This window comes from Myotis myotis, unplaced genomic scaffold (assembly GCF_014108235.1).
Source record: "Myotis myotis isolate mMyoMyo1 unplaced genomic scaffold, mMyoMyo1.p scaffold_m19_p_2, whole genome shotgun sequence".
Classification (NCBI taxonomy): domain Eukaryota; kingdom Metazoa; phylum Chordata; class Mammalia; order Chiroptera; family Vespertilionidae; genus Myotis; species Myotis myotis.
In genome coordinates this window covers 26498971-26515467 of record NW_023416324.1, presented here as the reverse complement: position 1 = coordinate 26515467, position 16497 = coordinate 26498971, and the positions used below count along the sequence as shown (strand labels likewise).

General features: G+C 37.6%; 1 protein-coding gene and 1 pseudogene across 7 annotated transcripts in view; one reads left to right on the top strand and one right to left on the bottom strand.

Annotated features, from left to right (window-relative positions):
* TESK2 (testis associated actin remodelling kinase 2) overlaps positions 1-16497 on the bottom strand; it is a 116904-nt gene that overhangs the window by 83054 nt on the left and 17353 nt on the right. For 2 of the 7 annotated variants that reach the window (XM_036352975.1, XM_036352973.1), the window contains exon 2: positions 9749-9841. The exons of 4 other annotated variants lie outside the window; for them this stretch is intronic. The gene's annotated coding sequence lies outside the window, so the exon portion shown is untranslated. The remainder of the gene's footprint in view (positions 1-9748; positions 9842-16497) is intronic. One more of the 7 variants, XM_036352974.1, reaches the window with a different exon arrangement.
* On the top strand, positions 6830-7420 carry LOC118677676 (annotated as a pseudogene).

Sequence of the window (16497 nt, the reverse complement as noted above, 5' to 3'; positions counted from 1 at the left end):
TAAATCTAATACGGTGTCAGCCCCTTGGAATTTGTGTTTGGTAGATGTGGCAGCTTCTCTGATCGTTAGGAACCTATCTATCTCTGCTGCTTGTCTCTCTTTTTCTTCTTCTCTACCCAAATAAAGGTACTTACTTCTCAAGGCTCAATCCATGCTGCCCTAGTCTTCTCTACCCATGCTCTTTCCTTGACTGTTTCTGACAATGAAAACATTTCCCTGATGGTTAAAAATATGCTCAGTTCCTACATAACACTGCTTTCATGCCAGAGTAATTCTGTACAATTAAGGATTTTCTCTATACTTATTTTTCCTTAATGGCATTCTTGATTTTGAAGGTTACCTTTATTCTCTGACTACCTGGGGTAGTTTAATTCTGAAATGGTTGATTTGATGTGAGGAGAAAGGCAAGCAGACAGGCACACATACACCACCCATCTAGCTCATGATGTTTTAGAGTTGGGGGTGGTTGAGATCACTCCCAGAATTCACTATTTTGTTTCCCAAATGGCCTTGGTATAAACTGACTTCTAGTCAGAGCAACAACTGAAAACTGTATGTCAGAAATGTCTAATAGGCTTTCTGTAACCCTCATCCTCAAATAAAATATGTACTACCTCACATCATCCTCACTGTCCAATTCTTAGTCATCTTACAAAAGCTTCCTTATACATCTCAAGACATAGAGCTTAACTCTTTTCTGACACAGTAGTTATTTTAAAAATGTAGGCATTAATTACATCTTGTTAGAAGAGGACCACCTGGTGTTGATGAAAACACTTCTGACAGTAAGGTCTCAAAGAAGCATATAAAGATGGACAAACCCAACCATCAAGTAAAAACAGACAATTTGAGAAAAATCTATGAGCTATCTGTATAATCAGGCTGCAACATGATCACATTTAAAAGAGAAAAGATTCACTCTCTTGCAAATTTCACAAGTTACAGTTTGACAGGCTAAAAAATTATGGTCAGTTGGGACACAGATCACTGTAGTAACACTAGCATTTTGAGACCCAGGATCTTACTTCTCAAAGCAGACAAGGCTACCGAAGAACACAAAGCCTTTACCGTCCCAAGCACAAAAATAAAACATCCCAGAACAAAATAACATTCATACTGAAATGTGCCCCTTACTTTCCTTTTATACCACAACTGTTAATAATGATACAGATTTAGAGTTTGCATGACAAACTCCATGACACTAAATAATAAATGTATAACCATGAATGCAAATAAATCAATTTTTCAGGACCAAGCAGATGGCAGATATGTGGTTCTTTGTTTTGTAAGTTTACTATTTTCTTATAGCTTGGCATTTCCAGACATAGTGCTGTCAATTTAGGAAAATATTTCAGGGGGGAAAAGTAGGAACTTAAGCCTCTATCTTATATAATTAGTTATATACTTATCACACAAACCGAATCAGGTTAAACTCTATAAGAAAGTATTTTTGGAACATATAGGCAGTCCCAAAAAATATATACACACTTTGAATAATTATTCATTCCAATAGGTTAACTCTGAAATGAAAGAAACATCAATTGAACCGTATCCAGTTTGGCTCAGTGGATAGAGCGTCAGCCTGCGGATTGAAGGGTCCTGGGTTCGATTCTGGTCAAGGGCACATGCCTAGGTTGCAAGCTCAATCACTGGTCCTGGTCGGGGCTCATTTGGGAGGCAACCAATCAACTTGTCTCTCTCACATCAATGTTTCTCTCTCTGTCTCTCCCTTTCCCCTCCACTCTCTCTAAAAATCAATGGGAAAATATCCTCGGGTGAGGATTAACAAATAAAACAAAAAAATAAAAAATGTCCCAGATACTGTCAAGTACAATAAATCACTGGCTTAAAAAAATGAAATATTTTGCCCAGCCGGCATGGCTCAGTGGTTGAGCATCAACCTATGAACCAGGAGGTCATGGCTCGATTCCTGGTCAGGGCATGTGCCTGGGTTGCAGGCTCAATCCCCAGTGTGGGGCATGCAGGAGGCATGATTCTCTCTCATCATTGATGTTTCTATCTCTCTCTCCCTCTCCCTTCCTCTCTGAAATCAACAAAAAATATATTCAAAAATAAATTTTTTTTTTTTTTAAATAAAAAGCATGTTTAGCACTTCAAATCATTTCACTCTTCTCCATCCCCATTGCCACCACACTCGCTTCCACCACAAATCACATTGCCAAACTCAATCTATTCTTACCTTCTCCAATTCATTTGATAACTGTAGTCAAGGTAAACTTTTTATTATAATGCATAACAGAACATATTAAATCCTTGTTTAAAAGCAAATCTCTTAAGATAAATTCCAAAATCCTCATTCTTGAGGACCTCATTCCAAAATCCTTATATGTACGAGTACATATAAGAATCCTCCCAAACCAAAGATCACTCTCTTAATTTTTTTGTACAACCCCTTTAATTATAGTCACCTTCATTTTAATAAAAATTTCCTTTTTTAACATCTACAAAAGAGAACAAAGAAAAAAATCCAATTTACAATAGCATCAAAACTTAACAGCTAATCTATAGAACTCTTAGAAGAAAACGTTGGTAAAAATCTTCATAACAATGAATTTGCCCACGATTTCATGGATATGACACCAAAAACACAAACAACAGAAAAAAAATAAATTGGACTTCATCAAAATTAAGAACTTCTATGCATCAAAGGATACTACATAAAGAATTTCTACAATCCTATATAATACAACCCTAATATGCAAATTGACCAAATGGTGGAACTACCAGTTGCTATGATGCACACTGACCACCAGGGGGCAGACGCTCAACGCAGAAGCTGCCCCCTGGCTGTCAGCCAGAAGCCAGGCTCACAGCTAACGAGCACAGCGATGGTGGCAGTGGCCGGAGCCTCTCCCGCCTCCACAGCAGCACTAAGGACCCCTCGGGAGATGTCCAACTGCGAGGGGGTGCAGGTCGGGCTGAGAGACTCCCCCCAGAGCACGAATGTCGTGCACTGAGCCTCTAGTTAAAAATAAAAACAATCCAATTCAAAAATAGGCAAAGAACTTGAATAGACATTTCTCAAAAGAAGATATATACAAATGGCCAATAAGCAACTGAAAAATGCTCAACATCACTAGTCATTAGGGAAATGTAAATCAAAACCACAGTGAGATACTATTTCACCACTAGTATGGTTATAATGACTTAATAAAGAAAAAGAGAGAAAGAAAGTAACGAGTGTTAGAGAGGTTATAGAGAAATTAATAAGCACAGGATTTCTTTTTAAGATGATAAAAATATTTTTAAATTAGAGGGTGATAGATACAGAGCCTTGTATACTAAAAATCATGGATTATATTTTTTATGACATGTGAATTATTTCTCAGAAAAATATAATGATACTTTGTTCTGGAATGCAATTCCAGGTTTTATAGTTTTCACATTACATACTAAACTACAGAGTTATCTTATGGGGTAATAAAGGGTAGTTAAGTTATCTCAATAGACTGGAACAATCATCTTCCTAGAAAGTCTCCTTCCAAGTATACTACCAAATATAACAAGCACTAATGTAAAAAGAAAGTAAGAGCTTTCTACTATATTCCAACAGAAGCACTCTTAATTTGAAACATTAAACAAATGTTTGTTTGTCGGCCACTGCTACCCTGGTGCTGAACAGATCTGCCACTTACCGGAGGATGAAAGACTAGGGCCATTTGGTTTTAAGGTTTTTTCCCTTACTCTGCAAATGGACACTCACGCCACCTCCATTTACACACAACTCGGTTTTTCCCTAAGTAGATTTCACTAACATCCAAAATATTCCAAGTTATTTTCTTAGAAACAATGAAATTAATCTGTTTTATGGTTTTTTAAAAAATGAAAACAATTAATAATCAAAAGAAAATATATGAAGCTCACAGTTTTACATGTATATAAATCCAACTCATTTTGTTTATAAAAGTAAATTTTCCCAAATTCAGTAATAGAGGTCATAAAATACTTTCAACTTCTCTAATGCTTATATTCCAGAAGTTTATAACCTTAGCACTATTGATAGTTTGGGCCAGATAATATTTTGTTGTGAACTCTCCTGTGCATTGTAGAATATTTAGCAACAACTCTGGCCTCTACGCACTAGATGCCAGTAACACCCACTACCCAATTGTGACATCCAAAAATATCTCCAGACATTGCCAAATATCCCTTGCAGGGAAAACTGCCCATGGTTGAGAACCACTGCCCTAGTTCATCAGTCTTAATTATTTACTGACAGAGCAAATTAGCTAAACATATTTTTGTGAAATATAGTAGCTGAATATACCTAAAAGAGGAGATCTCTTTGTGTTGTTGTTTTTAAATAAATCAATACCTGGAATGACTATAAAACCAATCTTTTAAATACATTTTTATTTATTTATTTATTTTTAAATATATTTTATTGATTTTTTACAGAGAGGAAGGGAGAGAGATAGAGAGTTAGAAACATCGATGAGAGAGAAACATCGATCAGCTGCCTCCTGCACATCTCCCACTGGGGATATGCCCGCAACCCAGGTACATGCCCTTGACCGGAATCGAACCTGGGACCTTTCAGTCCGCAGGCCGACGCTCCATCCACTGAGCCAAACCGGTTTTGGCTACATTTTTAAAATATTAATGTATATTCCCAAATATACAGTGTGGAAAAACAGAACTATGCTTCAAAACTAATGAATTTAGGTTTTCTTCTACACATACCTTTCCCAGAATACAAAAAAGTACCAGCTTATCTATCTCTGTCTCTCTCTTTTTCTCTTCTTATAATCAGTATTAATAATCTCTACTCATTGTCCGGCCAAGGTGGTTCAGTGGTTGAGCATCAATCTATGAACCAGGAGGTCAGGGTTCCATTCCCAGTCAGGGCACGTGCCTGGGTTGCAGGGTCAATTCCCAGTGTGGGGCATGCAGGAGACAGACGATCAATGATTCTCTCTCATCATTGATGTTTCTAGCTTTCTCTCCCTCTCCCTTCCTCTCTGAAATCAATTAAAAAATATTTTTTTAAAAAATAATAATAATCTCTACTCATAATAATTATGCAGGCATTGAAAGAGAACTTTATGTTCAAAACTTTCTACTTCTACCATGCTAATCTGTAGAACAATGATAAATTAATTGCAACCTAAAATACATGTTACCCAATAACAATTTAACTGTTTTTGAGGTTCTAAGACATTTACAATCCATAAACATAGCCCAAGTTTAACCAACAAAATTACCAGGTTGATTAATTTAAAAATGTGTGCTACTGCCCTAACTGGTTTGGCTCAGTGGATAGAGTGTTGGCCTGCGGACTGAAAGGTCCCAGGTTCGATTCTGGTCATGGGCATGTACCTTGGTTGTGGGCACATCCCCAGTAGGAGGTGTGCAGGAGGCAGCGGATCGATGTTTCTAACTCTCTATCCCTCTCTCTTCCTCTCTGTAAAAAGTCAATAAAACATATTTTTTAAATATTTTAAAAAATAATAAATAAAATAAAAATGTGCGCTACCTCTGACAGTCACAATCTGAAGGAGCCCCAGTTCCTTCCAAACCAACTGCTCAAACAGATATTTTTACAGCTATACAACTAAATAAGGTTACTTAAGACAAAATAATTTTTAGCCGAAACTGGTTCGGCTCAGTGGATAGAGCGTTGGCCTGCGGACTCAAGGGTCCCAGGTTCGATTCCAGTCAAGGGCATGTACCTTGGTTGCGGGCACATCCCCACTAGGAGATGTACAGGAGGCAGCTGATCGATGTTTCTCTCTCATCGATGTTTCTAGCTCTCTATCTCTCTCCCTTCCTCTCTGTAAAAAATCAGTAAAATATATATATATATGTATATATATATAAAAAAAAAAGACTAAGACAAAATAATTTTTAAAAATAATTTTTGGTAAAGAAAACAACAAATTATCCTAATTGTGATTCACGGGGCTACTGACCCACACAGTGTAAAACAAAGATCATGAGGATTTTTCAAGTTGTAGTTTTTCATCCTTCATAAAGTACAGCCTAATAGTCTTTGTTAATTATGTAAAGCCAGGCTTCAGAACTAAATAAAGAATAGTGTAAATTGAACAGATAAATGACCAGAAGGTCCTAATTTCTAACGTGAATTATTTTGAAGAAATACAAATAAGCAGCAGCATAAATCCACATTTCTCAATGTGAAGTCATCAATCAAGCAGTCTTTCTTTTGCTATCTAAGGCAACCAAAAGGCCCTAAGATATCTGCATAATCTCCCACATGAGAAGTCAACTATTTCCTTTTATTGCCACGAATATACTTTTTATTTAACCTGACCTTTAAAGCTCTGTAATCATCTGTACTTTGTAATCAAAGATAAAAACTAACCATCACCTAGCTATGCACTATAGTCAGTTATTAGACCAGAGGTTGGTTAACTTTTTCTGTAAAGGGGCTAGATAGTAAATATCTTAGGCTATGAGAGCCTATAGTCACTGTTGCAACTACTCAATTATGTCATTGTAACACAGAATCAGCCATAGAACATACACTAACAAATGGGTGTGGACGTGTTCCAATAAAACCTTACCAAAAAAAGCGGCAGACTGGATTTGGTACGAGGGCTATGGTTTGCCAAACCTTGAATCAACCTATTACATGTGAGAAGAAATAAATAGACCTATTCCTCTCTTTCCCAATGATAATGTTCTGACCATAATACTAATTACTTCCTAAAATACTACAAAATACAATTAACTAGCTTTCTCCTATTTTGTAATGGACATTCACAGTGGAATAATGCTAGACTCTATTGCCTTAAATGAGGAATAAGAACCAACTATGAGAATCAAGTTCAGGATTAAGATTTGTACTATAGCCCTTGTGAAGTTGTGTGACCTCTGAAAATGGTTCGCTATTCACTAGACACAGAAAACCCCACAAAATCATGCATATCAAGAGGCTCAAATCTTCGTGTTCACTTTAAGAACACTCGTGAAACTGCCCAGGCCATCAAGGGTATGCATATTCGAAAAGCCACCAAGTATCTGAAGAATGTCACTTTAAAGAAGCAATGTGTGTCATTCCATTGTTACAATGGTGGAATTGGTAGGTGTACCCAGGCAAAACAGTGGGGCTGGACACAGGGTCGGTGACCCAAAAAGAGTCCTGAATTTTTGTTGCACATGCTTAAAAATGCAGAGAGCAATGCTGAACTTAAGGGTTTAGATGTAGACTGTCTGGTCATTGAGCACATTCAGGTGAACAAAACTCCCAAGATGCGGCATAGAACCTACAGAGCTCCTGGGCGGATTAACCCATACATGAGCTCTCCCTGCCACACTGAAATGATCCTTACTGAAAAGGAGCAGGTTGTTCCTAAACCAGAAGAGGAGGTTGCACAGAAGAAAAAGATTACCTCAGAAGAAACTGAAGAAACAAAAACTTATGGCCCAGGAGTAAATTTAGCATAAAATAAATCTAAATGTAAGTTAAAAAAAAAAAAAGATTTTGTACTATAAACACTGTTCAGAAACCTGAGCCAAAAAATAAAAATAAAGGCTTTAAGTTCAGATCCAGAATCTACATGATCCCAGCAGAGGCAACTCTGAGACCATTGTATTGGGACATATCACATATCATCCACAATCTAGAACATAAGAACTCCAAGGAAAAACATTTCCCACTGATGATAGGCTTTCAATAAAAAATTATAAATCACAGGAGAAATGAAAAACCATGAAAAAGAACCAGCAGAACAAACAGCAGCAGGATCCAAACTCTAAGAGTTACAAGTAATTTGAAAGGGACTTAAACAAAAAATTTTAATGGCCAAAACTTACTCATCTCTATACAAGCATATTAGAAACCTATAAGAAATATTTTTCTAGTAAAAATAATTTACCAAAATTGACTCAGAAGAAACAAAAATCTAAATAAGCCAATTACCCTAGAAGAATAGGAAAAGTTTTCAAGAAATTGGCCAAGCATTTCACAGGGGAATTCTATCAAATATTTAAAGAATAAATTATTCCAATATTATTTAAACTTTTCCACGACACAGGGAGGTAAAAATCTTCCAAATTATTTTTATGAGGCAACATTGTTACCTCTTATTTTTATGAGGTAACATTGTTACCAAAACCTAACATGCTTACCAACAAAAGCATGAAAGAGAAAACCACACACCACAGCATAGATGGACCTGGAGAGTATTATGTTAAGTGAAATAAGCTAGTCAGAGAAAGACAAATACCATATGATCTCACTTATATGTGAAATCTGATGAACAAAATAAACTGGCCAACAAAATAGAACCAGAGGTATGAATACATGGAACAGACTGACAAATGACAGAGGGGAGGGTTGAGGGGGGACTGAATGAAAGAAGGTGAAGGGAATTAACCAAAGAAAATATATGCATTCCCTATAGACACAGTCAACAGTGTGGTGATGGCCAGAGGGAAGGAGAGGGCAGGGGCTAGGTGGGGGTGGCCAAAGCGGGGTGGCGGTGGTGGAGGAATCCATAATAATGTCAACAATAAAAATAAAGTTAATCCCAGCCAATGTGGCTTGGTGGTTGAACATTGACTCATGAACCAGTAGGTCACAGTTTGATTCTGGGTTGTGGGCTTGATCCCCAGTTTGGAGGGGGTGCAGGAGATAGCTGACTGATTCCCTCTCCCTCTCCCTTCCTCTCTGAAATCAATAAAAACATTTTTTTAATAAAAAAAATAACCCTAGCCGGTATGGTCCAGTGGATAGAGCATCAGCCTGTGGACGAGAGGGTCCTGGGTTCAATTCTAGTCAAGGGCACGTACCTTGGTTGCAGGCTCCTCCGTTTCCCCCCCCCCCGGGCCCTGGTTGGGGCTCATACAGGTGGCAACCAATCGATGTGCTTCTCTTACATTGATGTTTCTCTCTGTCTTTCCCTCTCTCTTCCACTCTTCCTAAAAATTAATGGAAAAATATCCTCGGGTGAGGATTAACAAAAAAAAAATAATAATAATAATTTAAAAATAAAGTTAAAAAGAAAAAATAGTAAAAGAAAACCACACACCAATCTCACAAATATCAAGGCAAAAACACCCCAGCAAAATGAAGTTAGCAGCACATTAAAGAATAATACACACTGCCCTAACTGGTTTGGATCAGTAGATAGAGCATCGGCGTGCGGCCTGACGGGTCCCAGGTTCGATTCCAGTCAGGGGCATGTACCTTGGTTGCGGGCACATCCCCAGTGGGGGGTGTGCAGGAGGCAGGTGATCGATGTTTCTCTCTCATTGATGTTTCTAACTCTCTATCCCTCTCCCTTCCTCTCTGTAAAAAATCAATAAAAATATATTTAAAAAAAAACAAAAAAGAATAATACACCAGGAATGCAAGGATAGCTCATTATTAGAATACCTACTAATAGCCAAAACCGGTTTGGCTCAGTGGATAGAGCGTCAGCCTGCGGACTGAAAGGTCCCAGGTTCGATTCCGGTCAAGGGCATGTACCTGGGTTGCGGGCACATCCCCAGTAGGAGATGTGCAGGAGGCGGCTGATCGATGTTTCTCTCTCATTGATGTTTCTAACTCTCTATCTCTCTCCCTTCCTCTCTGTAAAAAATCAATAAAATATATTTAAAAAAAAAAAAAAAAGAATACCTACTAATATAATTCACTTTAATAAAATATCAAAAAAGAAAAATACTTTTATCACAATATGTATTAAGAGTTCCCAGAGAAAAAGAACCAAGAGGATATATATACAGATAGAAAAAGATTTATTATTAGAAAATGGCTCACACGATTATGGATGCTGAGAAGTCCCAAGATCTGCAGTTAGCAAGCTGGAGACCCAGGAAGCCAAAGGTGAAGTTCCAATCTGAGTCCAAAGGCCTGAGAACCAGGAGAGCCAATGGTGTAAGTTCCAGTCCAAAAGTTGACAGGCTCAAGGCCGAAGAAGAGCCAATATTTCAATTCCAAGCAAAAGGCAGAAGACTGATGTCCCATCTCAAGCTATTAGGCAGAAGTTCCCTCTTAATCACAGAAGGGTCAGCCGTTTTGTTCTACTCAGGCCTTCAAATAATTGGATGAGGACAAACCACATTAGGGAGGGCAATCTGCTTTACTCAGTCTACTGATTCAAATGTTAATCTCGCCCTAGCCTGTTTGGCTCAAGGGATAGAGTGTCGGCCTTCGGACTGAAGGGTCCCAGGTTCGATTTCGATCAAGGGCACATGCCTGGGTTCGGGCTTGATCCCCAGTAGGGGGCATGCAGCAGGCAGCCAATCAATGATTCTCTTTCATCACTGATGTTTCTATCTCTCTCTCTCTCCCTCTCTGAAATCAACAAGAATATATTTTAAAAAATGTTAATCTCAAAATAATGTTTGACCAAATATGTAGGCACTCTGTGGCCCAGTCATGATGACATAAAATTAACCATCATACTACAGATTCTGAAAAGACTTTTGTTAAAATTCAACACCCATTTTTTTAAAAATATAGATATATATATATTATTGATTTTAGAGAGAAAGGGAGAGGGAAAGACAGACAGAAACATTAATGATGAGAGAGAATCATTGATTGGCCACCTCCTGCTCGCCTCCTACTGAAGATCAAGTCCACGACTTGGCATTTGCCCTGACCAGGATGGAACTGTGACCTCCCATTTCATAGATCAACGACAACCACACTGGCCAAGCAACATCTATTCTTCGTAACAACAATTCTTAACAAAATAGCAGGGGGTTTTTGTTAAAATTTTGAATATCCAATAGAATAAAAGATATATATTTCAGCCCCAAATCATATAATGTTTAATTAGGAAACACCCCAAGTATTCCAGTCAGGAACATGACAAAGATGTCTAATAGCTCTATCATTTAACATTTTAGGAAGTATTAGTCAAGCAGTTTGTTGAGAGGAATGTGAGGTATAAAAATGGGAAATAAATTTATCATCATTCACAGTTGATATAATTTACACCATAAAAACAAATCAACTGAAAAACTATTGCAAATATTTTAAAAATTCATTATGCCAGCTGCATCAAAGATCAATATGTAAAAATTAATAGCCTTCATATGCAAGTAACAAACAAAAGATAAAATGGAAGGAGAGTTCCCATTTACAACTGCAACAGGAGAACAAACTAAGAATAAACATTGCAAGAAACACATATTTTTTAAATTTTTAATGTCTACCAAGGAGCACAAAATACTTGAACAGATATAAAGGCATGCCATGTGATTATATAAAGACTCAATATCATAAAGATATCAATTCTCCCTAAATTAATCTATAAGTTTACTCTAATCTCAATAAAAAATAGCAACAGTTATGTTTTTGGAAACTGGCAAACTGATTCTAAAACTCCCGTAAAAAAATAAGGAAGAAACACCAAGAAAATTCTGAAAAGGAAGAATAACGATGGGTAACTAGTCTAACTAGATATTAAAATAAAGTCACAATGATTAAATTATTAACAGTGTGTACTGATATATGAATAGACAAATCAATACAACAGAAAAAAGTCTAGAAACTGACATTAAACCCTCTGAGTTGAAAAAAGATTCTAGACAGTTATACTCTGAATATAAATAGGATTTTAAAATGTCTTAACTAGGGGAAGGAATCAAAGAAAAAAAAGCTTTAACCAATTTATTTCAATACACCGTCCCTTTTTCAAAAGTATCCTATATAATAAAACCCTAATGTGCAAATCGACCAAAAAGCAGAATGACCGGTGGAATGACAGGTCACTATGACGTGCACTGACCATAGGGGGAGCACCATTCAGCCAGAAGCCAGGCTCACGGCTGGCAAGCGCAGCAGGGGTGGCAGGAGCCTCTCCTGCCTCTGCTGAAGGCAGGCTGTAAGGAGTGAGGGGTCCCGGACTGTGAGAGGGCACAGGCTGGGCTGAGGGGGACACCCACCCCCCCGCATGAATTTCATGCATCAGGCCTCTAGTAACATGATAATAAGCTATACCTACCTAATCAAGTCTATAAGAGTCCCCCTTTAAATAAAAATTGTATATCTAAGTAATAAGAACTGTTACAATTTAATTAGCAACATGTACATCTTATAATCAACAGTATATTAAATGAAATGAAATATGCCATAAAAACATTAGATGAAACAGCATAATATTTTCTTTAACATTTTTATTGATTTCAGAGAGGAAGGGAGAGGGAGAGAGAGATAGAAACATCAATGATGAGAGAGAATCATTGATTGTCTGCCTCCTGCATGCTCCCTACTGGGGATCAAGCCCGCAACCCAGGCATATGCCCTTGGCCAGAATCAAGCCTGAGACTCTTCAGTCTGTAGGCCAATGCTCTATCCACTGAGCCAAACCAGCTAGGGCTAGCATAATATTTTCAAAACCTTGCAGTGGGAAGGCTCTCTTTGGCAAAATATAAAATCCACAAGTTATAAATGAAAAGATTGATAGATCTAACTACATAAAAATTAGAAAGACAAAAGACAGGCAGAGAGAAAATACTTGTAATAAAGAATTATTATCAGGATTTATAAAGAACTACCAAAAAATCAACACAATAAAAATATAAGCAAATTATATAAATAACCAACAGAAAAGGATTTCATTAATCAGAGCATACAAATTAAAATAAGTTAATAAGCCTGGAACATATGGTTAATTGATTTTTGACAGGGTGCCAGGACCATTCAATGGGGAAAGAAGTGTCTTTTCAACAAATGTTGCTGGGAAAATTGTATATCCACATGCAAAAGAATGAAGTTAGACCCTTACTTTATACCATATACAAAAGAATTAACTTACATGGATCAAAGTCCTAAATGTAAGAGCTAAAACTATAAAATTCTTAGGACAAACACAAGAAAAATCTTCATGATGTTGAATTTGGCATATTTCTTAGATATGACACCAAAAGTATAAGTAACATAAGAAAAAATAGATATATTGAACTTAATCAGAGTTAAAAACTTGTGTGCATCAAAGGACACAATCAAGAAAGTGAAGACAACCTATAGAATATTTTTAAATCTTATATCAGATAAGATATACATATCCCTTACATAGAACCTAATTAAAAAATGAGCAAAGGACTTGAATAGACATTTCTCAAATAAAATAACCAAAAGGCTATAAGCACATAAAAATTAGTTCACCATCACTAATCATTAAAGAAATATAAATCAAAGCCACAAGGAGATATCACTTCATACCCTCCAGGATTGCTACTCTTAAAAAGAAAAATAACAAGTGTTGGTGAGAATGTGGAGACATTGGAACCCTTTTGCATTGCTGCTGGGAATGTAAAATGGTACAGCCACAGTGAAAAATAGTGTGGGGGTGCCTTAAAAAGTTAAGCATAGACTAAGTGAAATAAGGCAGTCATAGAAAGACAAATACTACATGATTTCATTTAAATAAGGTATCTCGCCGAAACCGGTTTGGCTCAATGGATAGAGCGTCGGCCTGCGGACTGAGAGGTCCCAGGTTCGATTCCGGCCAAGGGCATGTACCTGGGTTGCGGGCACATCCCCAGTAGGAGATGTGCAGGAGGCAGCTGATCGATGTTTCTCTCTCATCGATGTTTCTAACTCTCTATCTCTCTCCCTTCCTCTCTATAAAAAATCAATAAAATATATGTTAAAAACAAACAAACAAATAAATAAATAAATAAATAAATAAACAAACAAACAAATAAATAAATAAATAAGGTATCTCGAGTAGACAAACTCAGAGAAACAGAAAGTAGAAGAGTTGTTGCCAGGATGTGGGGGGGTAAGGAAAAAGTGGGGGGAGTTGTTTAATGGGTATAGAGTTTCAGTTTCACAAGATGAAAAAGTTCTAGAGATTGGTTACACAACAATGTGAATATACTTAACATTACTTAACTGTACACTTAAAAATAGTTAAAATAATAATTTTATGTTGTGTGTATTTTACCTTCTTTTTTTATAATTAAACACCGACCTGGGCAGTGTGGCTCAATGGTTGAGCGTTGACCTATGAACCAGGAGGTCATGGTTTGATTGCCAGTCAGGGCACATGCCCGGGTTTCAGGCTCAATCTCCAGTAGGGTGACGTGCAGGAGGCAGCCCATCAATGATTCTCTTTCATCATTGATGTTTCTCTCTCTCCCTCTCCCTTCCTCTCTGAAATCAATAAAAGTACATTTTTTTAAAAAGTTAAACAAAGAATTACTACATGGCCAAAAATTCCACTTATAGGTAAATACCCAAAAGAATTGAAAACAGGGATTCAAACAAATATTTGTACAATAAGTTCATAGCAGCATTATTCACAATAATCAAAAGATGGAAACAACATAAATGTCCATCAACAGATGAATGGAAACCCAAAATAAGATATGTACATGCAATGGGATATATTCAGCCATAAAAAGGAATTAAGTTCTGCCCTAATTGGTTTGGCTGAGTGGATAGAGCACCAGCCTTCGGACTGAAAGGTCCCAGGTTTGATTCCAGTCAAGGGCATGTACCTTGGTTTCAGGCACTTCCCCAGTAGAGAGTGTGCAGAGGCAGCTGATCGATGTTTCTCTCTCACCAATGTTTCTAACTCTCTATCCCTCTCCCTTCCTCTCTGTAAAAAAATCAATAAAATATATATTTTTTAAAAATGAATGAAGTTCTGACATATGCTACAAAAGGAATGAAACTTGACATTCAGCTAAGTGAAATAAGCCAGACACAAAAGGACAGATATTGTATGATTTCATTAATATGAGGTACCTAGAATAGGCAAATTCTGTGAATGTAGAATAGAGTTAACAGGGGTTCGGGGTAGGGACAAATAGGGAGTTATTGTTTAATGGATACAAAGTTTCTGTTTGGGATGATGAAAAAGTTCTGGAAACAGATAATACACAACACCGTAAATGTACTTAATGCCACTGAACTATACACATGGTTAAAATAATAAATTTAAGTTAAAAAGAGAGAGAGAGCCCTAGCTGGTTTGGCTCAGTGGATACAGCGTCGGCCCAAGGACTGAAGGGTCTAGGTTTCGATTCAGTCAAGGGCACGTACCTCAGTTGCAGGCTCAATCACTGGCCCCCATCAGGGCAAGTGAAGGAGGCAATCAATCAGTGTGACTCTGTCACATCGATGTTTCTCTCTCTGTCTGTCTCTTCCCCTTCCTTTCATTCTCTCTCTAAAAATCAATGGAGAAAATACCCTCTGGTAAGGATTAACAAAAGAAGAGAGAGAGAGAGAGAGAGAGAGAGAGAGAGAGAGAGAGAGAGAGAGAGAGAAGGTAAGGAATAGGAAACAGTGAAACAGTGAATTGGAGATAACTTTGTGGAAGTGTTTTGGTCCAAAAGAGAATAAGACATGAGGGAGTGTAGCAACAAGAGATGATTTTCTCCCTTTAAAGTTGTTGTTGTGGGTTTTTTTTAATATATTTTATGGATTTTTTACAGAGAGGAAGGGAGAGGGATAGAGAATTAGAAACATTGATGAGAGAGAAACATCAATCAGCTGCCTCCTGTACACCTCCTACTGGGGATGTGCCCGCAACCAAGGCACATGCCCTTGACTGGAATCGAACCTGGGACCCTTCAGTCCTCAGGCCGACACTCTATCCACTGAGCCAAACCAGTCAGGGCTAAAGTTGTTTTTTTAAGTTGAGAGAAATAACAATGTTTACATGCTGATGGAAATAATTTAATAGGGAGTGAAATATGATGTAGGAAAGGGGAAAATTTCTTAGGTAATGGCTTTGAGTAGGCAAATGGAAATAAGATATACCATACAAATGGAAATATGGCTTACATTGGAGCATGATAGTTCATCCATCATGACAGATATAAAGGCCAAATAAGTGGATAGACATGTGGGTTAGTAGCCTTATGTGGTGATGGAAGGCCATAGAAGTTCTCTTCAGCTTGCTTCAGTTTTCTCAGTGAATTAGGAAGCAAGGTCACCACTGAGAGTGAGACCTAGAGAAGTTCTGGAAGTTTGATCAGAGAAATAAAGGTATGAAATAATCTGGGAGTGTAAATGAAGTAGGGAAATATGATTCTTAGGAGAATTAAAGGCTCAGTTTTATTAAAAGTGTGCAAACACCATGGCCAGCGTGGCTTGGTTGAATGTCGTTCCATATACTAAAAGGTATCAGGTTTGATTTCCATTAGGGCACATACCTAGGTTTCAGGTTCAATCCTGGTTGAGGCCCTGGTAGGCAACCAACTGATGTTTCTCTCTAACATTGATATTTGTTTCTCTCTCTCTCTCTCTCTTTCTCTCTCTCTCTCTCTCCCACTCTCTCTCTCCCTTACCTCTCTCACTAAAATCAATAAAAACAACCCTAGCTGATTTGGTTCAGTGGATAGAGCATTAGCCTATGCAACTGAAGGGTCCCAGGTTCGATTCCAGTCAAGGGCATGTACCTCAGTTGCAGACTGGATCCCCAGGCTCTGGTGGGAGGCAACCAATCGATGTGTCTCTCTCACATCAATGTTTCCCTCTCTCTCTCTCTCTCTCTCTCTCTCTCTCTCTCTCTCTCTCTCTCTCAAAATCAATGGAAAAAT